Below are 13669 nucleotides of genomic sequence, written 5' to 3'. Positions count from 1 at the left end.
TTGCCCAGGCTGGCTTCAAACTTGCAATCTTCCTGTCCAGGTTTCTTCTTCTTCTTCTTTTTTTTTTATTTGGCTATAGAACATTATTTTTAAAATTTAACCTCTTTAAAAAAATACTTTATAGCACCAAAGTTTGACATTGAACTCTTTAAAACAAACCTTTTAGCTATGGGATGCTGGGGAAATCTAGTAAGTGAAAATTAAAATGATATTTGAAACAGGATGAAAATGCATTATACCCATAGTTTGAGATGCAGGAACTTTCAAAAGATGACTACTAAATAAAGTGAGACAAATTGCAACTTTTCCATTGGTAAGGTGAGTAGACATAAAATTAGTAACTTTATCAAATCCCTTTAAAAATCCCCAACTAATTCTATGTGGCAACAATTTACTCTTCCTTTTATCCCTCCTGAGTTATCACATGTGGTTATTTCATACAATTACCACATGAGTCTATAAGGAAGTCTGCATTTTAGTTTTAGGGTTTTAACTTTTATTGCAAATGTTAATGTAACATTAAAATTCAGCGTTAAGTTCCCAGGAGCAAGGAAATGCAAAGGGCAAGGTTCTCCTAATGTGATGAATTTGTTATTCTATATTAGGCTTCTCATTAGGACATGCATTTAGGTTTCCAACTTATAAATTAAAAAACGTTAAGCCCAGTTCTTTCTTTCATGATTTTACTCAAAGGGGTGACCATTCTCAGTTATGATCTGTGACATAAACTCAGTGGTTTTGCTTTTTTTTAACTCTGCATCCACAAATTACTTTCCTTTCCACTCTCAGAATTTCCCTGGTTCTTTATTCAGGTCATGTTTATATGCTATCAACAAAACTAGTTCAGAAATTAAATATCTAACAAAGTATTTACTTTCATGTCAATGCAGTAACACATGTAATTCTGTCTATTGTTTATAAGAAGTCTATTCAACATAACTGCTAAGACTACTGTCTTTATAATAGTCTTTCTCCCCAAACTGACTTTATTGTATTTAATAATGATTTTATGCTTTTCAAAACACTTTATTATACTGAAGTTTGATCAGTAACTGTGGAAGAGACCAAAGCCTCTGCCTTCAGTATAAGTAAGCCATAGTTAAGGTCATAGACTTGGATGTTAAATAGATCCAAAATTTAAACTTCAGATGACTTGAATAGCCAGTTATAAGCCTTTGGGCAAGTTACTTTATCTTGACTTTCTAAGAAAAATCCTAGTAAAACATAATTATTCTGAATAAATACTACATTGGATTGTTAAGAGGTTTAAATAATTCAATACATGTGTTTGTGTAAAGGCAGTAACTACTCCTTAATATAGACATATGATTAGTTTTGAATATATACACACATAGAAATATGTTAACTTTTACATTAACATTCTTCTGAATTCCTGTAACATTTACTGTTCATAAAAATGTTTATAATTGCTTAATTTTAACATGTTTTCTGTCTTATGTAATTACAGTTTAACATAATTTTGATCCACTAATATACTTAGGTTCTAAAAGAATAAATTTTATGTTTTAGCACCTTTGGGCCATGAATATTCTTTCAGAGTCTATCATGAGCAAGTGTATGTATGCTTTGTAGGTATACTTTAAAAGTTAATCATCTTTAAAATTCAAAGTTGGAGTGATTTTCTATAATATACAATACACATGCAGATATGTATTTATAGAAATGTTTATACACATTTGAAAACAATGTAGTTTCTTGGGATAAAGTGTGTAGAAGTGTACATTAGGGAGCTCATAACCCACTTGAATCAAATTGTGAAATATGATATATCAAGAACTATGTAATGTTTTGAACAGCCAACAATAAAAAATTAAAAAATAAAAAATAAAAAAAATAAAATAAAAAATAATTTAAATAATGTTTAGAAGTGTGGCCTCTGATTCTAATGTTATGTTTGATCTTTCTCTTTTAAACTCTTTTAAGGGACTACCATACTTCTTTACTTAATTTTAATTATCTAAAAAAAAAAAAAGAAGTGTACATTAATATAATTAATACTATTATTAATAATAACAAATATTTATTAAGCATTATAAAGTACTGGGCACTAGCATAAGCACTGGAGGGTTATAACATTAATTAATTCTCACCACAACCTCATGGTATGAGAATATTATTATCTCTAACTTTTAATTGAGGCTACTTTGTTCAGAGATTATTGCCTAAGATTATGCAAAAGTCTTCCAGACTCTGTTTACTGGAGTTCTTGCTTCTCAACACTCCTATAACCACTTGAGTATATGAAGAATTATCTAATCCAATAGACCAAAGCCCAGCCTGCTTGGAGATTAGGTTTTAGACAGACTTGCTTCATGTACCTAAATTAATAAATTAATTGAGGAATAAAACATGAATCAGACATTGTGAGCTGGAGTAAGAAGGTTGGTTTGTTCTACATTTTTTTTTTTAGTTGATACTTGTTTTGAAAATGCCTTACCAATAATCCTAAATATAAAAATATAAATGACTTATAATTAAAATATTGGGTAAATTCTCCATGATATTTTAATAATTCAAGTTCTTTATTAAATAATAAAATACACAATCTCAAGAAAGAAATAGCAAAATTGGAAGAAAAATTCAACATCAAAAATGATAGAAATTTTTTTGTTATTATTTTGTTGATTATTAACTACTGCTTCGTTTAAACTCAGCTCATTTCCAAGCCTGAATAAAACATATATTCTACATCCACCTAAAATAGGGATAGATTTTATCTTAATTAACTGCTCAATTGGAATCTGCCAATAATTGCATGTTTTGTTTCCAATATGTTGAATGGTATAATGGTATCAATTACTCTCAGTGTGTGTAAGGCTATAAAGAACCACCTCATTTTGCTAAAGATAAACAACTCTTTTTATTCCTCCTCTCTTTTTAACCCTTATTTTTTACCCATTGCCTAAGCAATCTATTCCTTCACCACACATATTCTCCTCTCCCAACTTTTACTAATACTGAACATTCGAATTTTAATGAACAGGTAACAAAGCAGCACAGTAAATAAATTTGATTGAACATATAGCTTCTTTCCAATCGTGTTTAATCATATATCTTTCTATAAGAAAACAGCAATTTTTTGAGTTCTTTGTATACTCTGGATATTAGGGCTCTATCTGAAGTGTGAGGAGTAAAAATTTGTTCCCATGACGTAGGCTCCCTATTTACCTCTTTTATTGTTTCTCTTGCTGAGAGAAAACTTTTCAGTTTAAGTAAGTCCCATTTGTTGATTTTTGTTATCAACTTTTGTGCTATGGGTGTCCTATTAAGGAATTTGGAGCCCGACCCTACAATATGTAGATCGGAGCCAACTTTTTCTTCTATCAGACGCAGAGTCTCTGATTTGATATCTAGCTCCTTGATCCACTTTGAGTTAACTTTTGTGCATGGCGAGAGAAAGGGATTCAGTTTCATTTTGTTGCATATGGATTTCCAGTTTTCCCAGCACCATTTGTTGAAGATGCTATCCTCCCTCCATTGCATGCTTTTAGCTCCTTTATCAAATATAAGATAGTTGTAGCTTTGTGGATTAGTCTCTGTGTCCTCTATTCTGTACCATTGGTCCACCCTCCTGAAAACAAATAACCCAATCAACAAATGGGCCAAAGACCTGAACAGACACTTCTCAGAGGAGGACATACAATCAATCAACAAGTACATGAAAAAATGCTCACCATCTCTAGCGGTCAGAGAAATGCAAATCAAAACCACCCTAAGATACCATCTCACTCCAGTAAGATTGGCAGCCATTATGAAGTCAAACAACAACAAGTGCTGGAGAGGATGTGGGGAAAAGGGTACTCTTGTACATTGCTGGTGGGACTGCAAACTGGTGCGGCCAATCTGGAAAGCAGTATGGAGATTCCTGGGAAAGCTGGGAATGGAACCACCATTTGACCCAACTATTGCCCTTCTTGGACTTTTCCCTGAAGACCTCAAAAGAGCGTACTACAGGGATACTGCTACATCGATGTTCATAGCAGCACAATTCACAATTGCTAGACTGTGGAACCAACCCAGATGCCCTTCAATAGATGAATGGATAAAAAAAATGTGGCATTTATACACCATGGAGTATTACGCAGCACTAAAAAATGACAAAATCATAGAATTTGCAGGGAAATGGATGGCACTAGAGCAGATTATGCTTAGTGAAGCTAGCCAATCCCTAAAAAACAAATACCAAATGTCTTCTTTGATATAATGAGAGCAACTAAGAACAGAGCAGGGAGGAAGAGCAGGACGAAAAGATTAACATTAAACATGAGGTGGGATGGAAAGGGAGAGAAAAGGGAAATTGCATGGTAATGGAGGGAGACCCTCATTGTTATACAAAATTACATATAAGAGGTTGTGAGGGGAATGGGAAAATAAACAAGGAGAGATATGAATTACAGTGGATGGGGTAGAGAGAGAAGATGGGAGGGGAGGGAGGGGGGATGGTAGAGGATAGGAAAGGTAGCAGAATACAACAGTTACTAATAGGGCATTATGTAAAAATGTGGATGTGTAACTGATGTGATTCTGCAATCTGTATTTGGGGTAAAATTGGGAGTTCATAACCAACTTGAATCTAATGTATGAAATATGATATGTCAAGAGCTTTATAATGTTTTGAACAACCAATAAAAAAAAATTAAAAAAAAAAACACCGTGGGTGCTTCCTTGTAAACATGATACAGGATGCTTATTGGAAGCCATTCTGTAGTGAATTAAAAATTTTAAAACAATGTGAACATAGTTGACTTTTTATGAAAAACACTTTGAATCTAATTTTGAACTTTTTGAGCCTTCCTGTTGGAAAGCTAAGCTATCCTTCAAGTGGTACTACTTTAACTGTGATATCTTTTACCTATACATTTTAGTGGAATTCTGTGGAAATTTAGACAAAATAAAGAATTCAAAATCCTCAAAAAAAAAAAAAAAAAGAAAACAGCAAATCTGAACACAATTTAGATTTCTTTCATTCTGTCCTTCTTTCATGTTTAAAATGAAAAGGACATATTTAATAGCTATTTGACCGTTTCTTCAAATCTTGACTTTGCTCTTAACGTTAGGCTGGTGTTTCTCAATCTTGGGGCTACAGTATTTGGGGCCAGGTAATCATTTGTGGTTAGGGCCTTTCTTGTATATTGCAAGATATTTAGTAGCATCCCTAGTCTCTGTCATCTGGATGACAGCAGCAGTTTTCTTCAAGTCATGACAACCAAAAATGCGCCCAGATATTGGTGAATGTTCTCTGGGCTATAAAATTGCCCCCCATTGAGAATAACTAAGTTGAACTCTTCCATTTCTCATTTTTATATTTTTAAAAACTTTTCAGCCTTTAAGCCAATACATTCTGAAATTATTGAACCTTACCTTTTAATATTATTTAGCACAGTTTACTAATATACATAACAGTCTCATAAGACTTTAAAAAATAGTTTTGTAAAATTCTTTCAACATAGGTGATGCAAAGGTAGAACCCAAAGATTAAAAGTCTTGTTTTAACTGGATGTGGTGGCACACAACTGTAATCCCAGTGGCTCAGGAGGCTGAAGCAAGAGGAATAAGAGTTGAAAACTAGCTTCAGCAAAAGTGAGTGTTAAGCCACTCAGTGAGACCCTGTCTCTAAATAAAATACAAAAAAGGGTTGGGGATGTGGCTCAGTGGTTAATTGCTCCTGAGTTCAATCCCCCAAAGCCAAAAAGAAAGAAAGAAAGAAAAAAAGAAAGAAAGAAAGAAAAGAAAAGAAAAGGAAAAAACGTCACGGCTAAATTTAGGAAACAGATTATTGATGGAGATTCAAATAGGTAAATAGCCTTGGTGGTGATATCAGTTCAAAATATGAGAATGCATAAAGTGATTAAAAAAAAACCATAACTGCAAAACAGCAGGATGCAGAGTCCTCACTTGAGAAGATGCACCTAGTTAGATAATGCAGAAGGGAAATGGATCTGAGGAGACCATGAGGAAAAGTTAAAGAGGAAGAAACATGTCATATAAAAGATGCTAGTAAATACTGCTACAATACAGAAGAAACAATAAAGATGGTAATACAAACTCACAAATAATACTTACTATATGATGAAAACTAAAACAGGAGTACTCACACCTGTGAATTCACAGCATCCCTGTGGTAAGTGGCATCTGCTCCATAGATGAGAAAAGTATATCCATGTCTCTGTATCCATATACGTCTCTCTGCCTTCCTTCTTTCCAGTAAAGCTTAGATTGGTTATGGGTACCAATCTTCGTGGTCTGAATCCAGCTCTAGAACCTACTGGCTTTGTATCTGTTGATAAATCATGTAAACCTTCTTAGTTTCCGTTTCTTCATTTATTGAATGGGGATGATTGTAGGAAATAAATAAGGGAAGGCACTTAAAGTACCTATAATATACTAAGAGTATGTATCACTATGATTATATATGTTGGCTATATTTAAAACATGTTTCTGTTTTATTAAATGGTGTTTAAATGGATTAGAATAGCCTCTTTCAAACCATTTTAGAATATTACAAAATAGTAAGGATGCAAATAAAGAAATAAAATGAGAGTGCCCTGAAATAAAATTAAAAATAGGTAGTGACCAGATAACCTTAATAAATGTTAAGTATGCAGGTTTAGCAAACAAAGTGTGTAGTATGTTGAGTTAAGAAAAATATATAGCTCAGCCAATATTTGAATATCTTTAATGATTTGGCTACACACTAACTGCTAAATAATGAGGAATAGCTCAGCCAATATTTGAATATCTTTAATGATTTGGCTACACACTAACTGCTAAATAATGAGGAATAGAGGTAACCAGTGGTTAAACCATATCTTTGCACTGTTCGCAAAAGGAGAAAAGAATGGTATTTTTTAATGGTAATAGTTTATTTCAATGTATTTAAACTGTTTTCTTCCTGAAAGACATCATGGTAGACTATATATGATATTCTAAAGCTGAATAAGACTCAGTGCAGATTTTCTCCTCTCAAAGGGTTTATAATATTTGGGGGTAATCCAAGTCCTTCAAGCTGAGGATTTTCAGAATGAGGGATAACAACGTTCATGAAAAGACAGTTCATTTACAAACTGGGAGAAAGTACTTACTTACAATCAAATGTAGTAGACAGTAAATACTTAAAAAAAGAGAATTCTTTTTTTTAAATTTTTATTTGTTCTTTTTCGTTATGCATGACAGTGGAATGAATTTTGACATGTCATATATGGAGTATATCTTCCTGTTTTTGTGGTTGAAAGTGATGTAGAGTTGTACTGCTTGTGTATTCATATGTCAACATAGGGAATCTATGTCTGATTCATTCTACTGTCTTTCCCATTACCATCTCTCCTCCCTTCTTCCTACTCCTCCCTCTCCAATCCAGAGAACCTTCCCTCTCCCCTTCTCCTACCTATTGTAAATCAGCTCTGTCACATCAGAGAGAACATTTGGCCTTTCGTTTGGGGGATTGACTTATTTCACTTAGCATGATTGTCTCCAGTTCCATCCATTAAATAGAATTTTTAACTGTTAGCAGAAAATGTGAATGTTCCATTGAATAAAATATATGAATAGGCCAATAACAAAATACAAACAAAAAGCAACAAATATATCTGAGATATTAATATATAAAATATGTCCAACCTTGTTAAAAATCAAATATGTGAAAATTATATGAAATAGTAATACTTCATTGTCACCAGTTTTTTCCAAGACAACATTGTTTTGATACAGATGTAGAAAAATAAGCATTGATTTGCCGCTGGTGAGAGGTTGAACTGCTCCAATCTCTATGCAAATAATTTTTAATTTATATATTTAGACACATTTGTATTTCATAAAAGAAAGGGATTGAAAGGAGCAAGACAAAACAAAGAAAATAAACAAACAAAATCAAATTTAACAATTCTAGGAAATTTTTAAATTGGGTAAAAGAGATTGTTTTTCCTGTTACCTAAACTTATAATTGTATTAAATGATTCATTAGAAGCTAAACAAAGCACCATAATTTTTGTGGTTGGATAGAAGTATTCATATTTTATTTATTATATTCTATTTTTGTCCTGATATCAGTGCTTTAGAGATTAATCAAAACAGTAGAAAGACAAATGATAGTTTTATGTTGACATGTGTAATATCTAATTAAAAAATATGAATCTCAACATCTTTCAAAATTCCCAACTGCATCATATCATTTCTTTCTATGACATCTATTAATAATAATAATTTGCTTTCCATTATGGATGTGGGATTGGTTTATAAATTTAGGTACGAATATTGAAATATTTTTAAAAAGATTTATGTATATTTGTATCAATTATTTCAACTGTGTTTACTATATATAGTTATCTTGTCTAACATCTTTTAAGGAACTTACCATTTTTGGTTGTAGACTAGTTACTTCTGAAACACACATCTTTTAGTACGTTTATCTGTGAAAAAGTGAACTAGAAAAAATATTTTCATATTTAAAAGAAAAATGGTTTTAAAATTTTCCAGTTGATTTTTTTGAGTAACAATGAATTTTTATGCAGATTCTTCAATATTAGATAATTTTATATTGTAGGAGTTCTCCATCTTGCAAATAGTAATTCCACATATCAAGGAGATTGAACTTCCTTGAAAAGAGCAATAATGTCTTTAAGTTCATAAATAAATGAAAAGTATATGCCTATGATGAATGTAAAAACACATACCAAAGGGTATCATCTGTATTGTATGGAAATGCACATGTTTTCAAATATAAATATAGACTCTTTAGACTTCCAGGACAAACATCAATATAAATTGTATTACTGTTTTTCCCTCCTTCATAAAACAGCCTGCAAAAACTCTTTATTGAATATTTTTCATGCTGCTAAGTATGAACATCTATTGAAGAAATTTTTTAAAAAACGTAGTGCATCTTTGAGTCTCTTTTGAGCTTTTCTCTTACATGGTGTGTCACATTAACGCTACCCTACAGGGAAATAATCAAAGAACTTTAATATAATACCGTAGTTCAGAAAGGAAACATGACAGCAGTACATTACTGCAAATTGAATTTAATGAGCTTCTTAGCACTAGGAGAGTGACTTTGAAATAGAAGCTATTCAATTGAGATCATTTTGATTATAATTAAACCATTTTACATTTACCACAGGGACAAGTTTAATCTTAATTAGACACTTTTACGGGAAGGTGAAGCCACATGATTTATATTTTCTTGATCACACAGTGAAGGATTCATAATGTAAAGGATAAAAACAACATGGCGTTTCTAACTGGGGAAAAGGGAAGTGAGCATGCTCAAGGTTCTTGAAGCAAATGAATGGAGCAGAATACTGTCAGTGACTGGGTTTGTCAGCATACGCATCAATAGATGGGTAAATAATGATAGCTTTCGTTTTAATTTTTATTCTTTTGACTTTTCCTAAATACTAAAATTGTATTTTGAGTTTAGGACTTTTAAATTAAGTGTCAAACTACTTATTAAAATGGATTCAGTATTAATATACTTGTTTTAATAAAAAGTGCACTTGAATTAGATTCTCTAGAAAATCCAAGTACTAATTGTGTCATTTGCTGGCTTTTTAATCTTAAGCAAATAACATAATCTCCCCGGACCATATTTCATCCCCCTTAAAGCAACACTAATATCTCATTCTTAGAGTAAGTATGATAATTATGTAAGATACCATACAAAATTACATTGCAAACTTCAGATTGATATATAAATGAAACCTATTAATATTAATGGGAAATATTGTAATTTTGACATTTCTATAAATTATGCTGCACAGTGCTAAGCTTTCCCCATTTTAAACATTCTTATTTCCCACAGTATATGCACATATGAAGGTAAGTGATTATTACAGTAAAAGGAAAAGACGAATAAAAACCAATGTGTGTTTCTATAATTGATGTTTTCCCAACCATGATATATCCAAAGACTGTCTCATGTTTAAACAAAATGACATGATGGGAAAGTGGATGGCTCCAGGGGTTTCTCGAGGATTAATCTGTTTGGGGTAAGACACAAGCTGTAACTTTTAGCTATGTTATCTTCAATCATCTAAGACATTCCATCATTTCCCAGAAATTGAAACATTAGAAAACTAGCCCTCCCCTTAACTTCGTATAGGAATGGCTATTCAAAAGATGACATGGAGGGCATCCAATAGTAAAGAATGAATAGTGCTTTGAATTTTAAAGGGATTCTAACATTTTTTTTTTCTTCACTAAGGATCTGTCATTTAAAAAACAAACTACAACAACAACAACAACAAAAAAAAAAAAAAAAACTTCCACACTAATTTATAAAGAATTCACACACACACACACACACACACACACACACTTTTTTTCAAACTTAGGATTCATTCTCTTTGTATTCTAAATAAGAATTTTTTAACAATTGTAGGTATGATGTAAATATTATATACACTAAATTATCAAGGTGCCTTAATAAACTCTCAATCATACAAGTGGATATCAGCTCCATCAATATTCCTTGGGGAAATGTTTGTGTGTGTGTGTGTGTGTGTGTGTTTGTGTTGTATCACTAGTACCTAGCATATAAATAGATTTTTGGAATAAACTAAGTGTTTAGATATTACTTCTAGACGAAATAGACATACTTATGGAGACTCCACCATATTGGATATGAACACTCCTAGCTCACTTACCAGGTGAACTTGAACAGATCACAGCCCCTATCCTTGGTTTCTTTGGCTTCACATTGAAAAGACTTATCATTCATGTTCTACAATTGCTAGTGTAAGATCCTCTTGCATACATTTCAAAATTCTTCAAAATTCAAATGTTTGTAATGAATGATGTTAGGAATTGTAGGAAAACAAAGGCTTTAATTTAATTCCATCTGATGAAGGTGTTTGTGTGTCCTAGGGAATGAATGGTAAGGAACTCACCCATGGAAATCTGCCTTTTGTATTCTTTGACCCATTTTCTTGTTACCCATTTCATTTTCTTTCTTTTTTTTTTTTCAGGGACTTTCCCTCTCTTCCACCTGCCTTTCTCTCGAGCGCTTTCTCTCTCTCTCTCTCTCTCTCTCTCTCTCTCTCTCTCTCTCTCCAGGGACTTTCCCTTTCCTCCCCTTGCCCACACTCTCCCTCTCCCTTTTTTTTCTTTCTCTTCCATTGTCCTCTTGAAATTAAGGTGTGGACAGAAAAGGAGGGACATTATGTAAAGCAAGACTTCTTAGGACATGAACTACAAAAAAAAAAATAAAAAGAGGAAATGTTTTCCTGGATTCTCTAGTTTCAGCAGAATTGGATTCTTCTACAAAACCTTAGAATGGAGAGTACAAGAAGTAAAATTGTAGTAGAGTTCCCTTATTCAGGATTTTACTTTCTATGGATTCAGTTACTCACACTTAATTGCAGCCCAAAAATATTTAATGGAAAATTCCAGAAATAATTTGTAAGTTTTAAACTGCATTCTGTTCTGAATTATATGGTGAAATTTCAAGCCATCCTTTGCCATCTCACCATACAATACCCTTACATTAGTACTTACAACCATTTTGGTTATCAAATCAACTGTCATGGTATTGAAGTGCCTGTGTTCAAAAACCTCTTATTTTATTGAATATAAATTTTATTTTATTGAATATAAATTCAATAATGGCCCAAAGGTGCAAGAATATTGATGCTTGCAATTTGAAAGGCCAAAGAGAAACCATTAACTACTTCAAGTGAAAAAGTGAAGCTTTATCATAGGTGTGCATATAAGGAAACAGAATAGATGGGGTTAGGAATTACCTGTAGTGTCAAACATTCCATAAGGGTGTTGGGATGAAACTTCCACAGATAAGAGGAGACTATTTGAAAGTACTGAAGCATATGAAGAAAGTTCAGCTTAAATTTCATTGTGAAAAATACATATTATACTAAGGAGGTAACATTTTGTAACTGTCAAAAAACAGTTTTTGAAATAAAAAATGGTAGAATGAAAGACAAAGAGTTCATTCATTTGTAGTATAGTCTATGATATGAAAATCCAATTTTTACTATTCACTTGTTTTTGTATCCTTAAAAATATTATTATGAACATAATCACATATGTGGACAAAGATCTTTATTTAAGAATTTTGGTTTGTGATGGCCTTTTAATAATAGTAAAAAAATGTAGAAATAAGTTAAAAAAACAGCAGAACAATTAAACATAATTATGCACTTAAATGACTGAATATTATACAATAATTAAAATGACATTGTTAAATAATATTTAAAGGGAAAGTATTCACTCTAAATTACTGAAGGAGAAAAAACAATATTCAATGTAATTTATAGGTTGTGAAATATATTCAGATATCAAAAACTCAAAGGAAATAAATAGCATCATTAACAATCATCCCAGTGTGTAGGTTTTCTGGATTTTCCTCCTTTTCTGTTTTTGTATGCTCAATTTTTGTAAAAAAAAAAAAAAAAGGTGATTTTTTTCAATAGAAACAAAGTACTATCTGAGAATGACATGTTCTTTATAAAGCTATAGTTAATATACAAATAATCTTTTGCTGATTAGAAAGCATTACCATACAACATTATTTTATTTTTCACTCTGAGAATTATTTTATTACACATATATATATATATATATATATGTGTGTGTGTGTGTGTGTGTATATATATATATATATATATATATATATATATATATATATAATTATTACTCCTGACACATTATACTATTGTTTGAAATGAAAACATAGTTACTTAGGGAAAAAACATAACACCATATTGTAAAATATTAATCCAATATTTCAGATATCAGTAAAATGTTCTGCATAGGAAGGTTGTTCTTTTCTATAGGTGTGTGTGTAGTGTGTGTGCATGTGTGTGTGTGTTTACTTTATATAATTTTATTTATTATAGAAACAGGATGATAGGTTGGGTGATACAATTGCAGATTTGAAGATGGAGGGAACTCACTGCCCAGGAATGTGAGAAGCCTCTAGGAGCTGGGAAAGGTCAGGAAAGGAACTTGAGTCCTCTGTATGCTCACACCCTTGCAGACGCTGTGACTTTAGTCTATGAGCTCCGTTTTACACTTTTCTGACTTCCAAAACGTAAGATAATAAATTTGTGATGGGTTAATCCACTGAATTTGTGTAATTCATTAGAGTAGCAATAGAAAATTAATAGAGCAGTGACCCTTTTTCATTTAATTTTACAATTTTTCCTTTTTCCTCTATGCCAGACTTGAGAAACTAAAGGTGGTGACATGTTAACAATAAACAGAGATTAGGTCTCTGTCTACAGAAACTTACATTATGACAGATGAAGACAATAAACGAAACTACAATAGCATGTCAGGCAGATGAGTTTTAAGGAAAAAGTGAAAGTGATTAAGTTACGTTGACTATAATTCTTGGATAAGTAAATAAATATATGTATTCAACATATGCAAAATCCCTCTCTTGCCAGATGCCTCCCTAGGATCTCCCTGATCACCAACAAATGGCTTATTTCCTTCACTTAATTCACTTAATATTTTGAGTTTGCTTTTTCATTATGTTGCAATACATCAAGTTAGGCCACAACATTCAAATACAGAGAGCTCATATGATATTTTGTTGCCTATTGTGTAACCAGAATATAATGTCTACCCAAAAGATACTTAAGAAAGAAGAATGGCAAGGACAACAAAAGAGGGAATAAAGTTAAAAAACAAA

General features: G+C 31.9%; 1 protein-coding gene across 10 annotated transcripts in view; it reads left to right on the top strand.

Annotated features, from left to right (window-relative positions):
- Lrrc4c (leucine rich repeat containing 4C) overlaps positions 1 to 13669 on the top strand; it is a 1168074-nt gene that overhangs the window by 627075 nt on the left and 527330 nt on the right. The gene's annotated exons all lie outside the window — the stretch shown is intronic.

The sequence above is a fragment of the Marmota monax genome, unplaced genomic scaffold (genome assembly GCF_021218885.2).
Source record: "Marmota monax isolate L192 unplaced genomic scaffold, Marmota_monax_Labrador192_F-V1.1 WCK01_AAM20220418_F8-fsc00047, whole genome shotgun sequence".
Lineage (NCBI taxonomy): Eukaryota > Metazoa > Chordata > Mammalia > Rodentia > Sciuridae > Marmota > Marmota monax.
The sequence above is the reverse complement of the archived record's forward strand: the minus strand, read 5'-3'. Positions and strand labels throughout refer to the sequence as shown.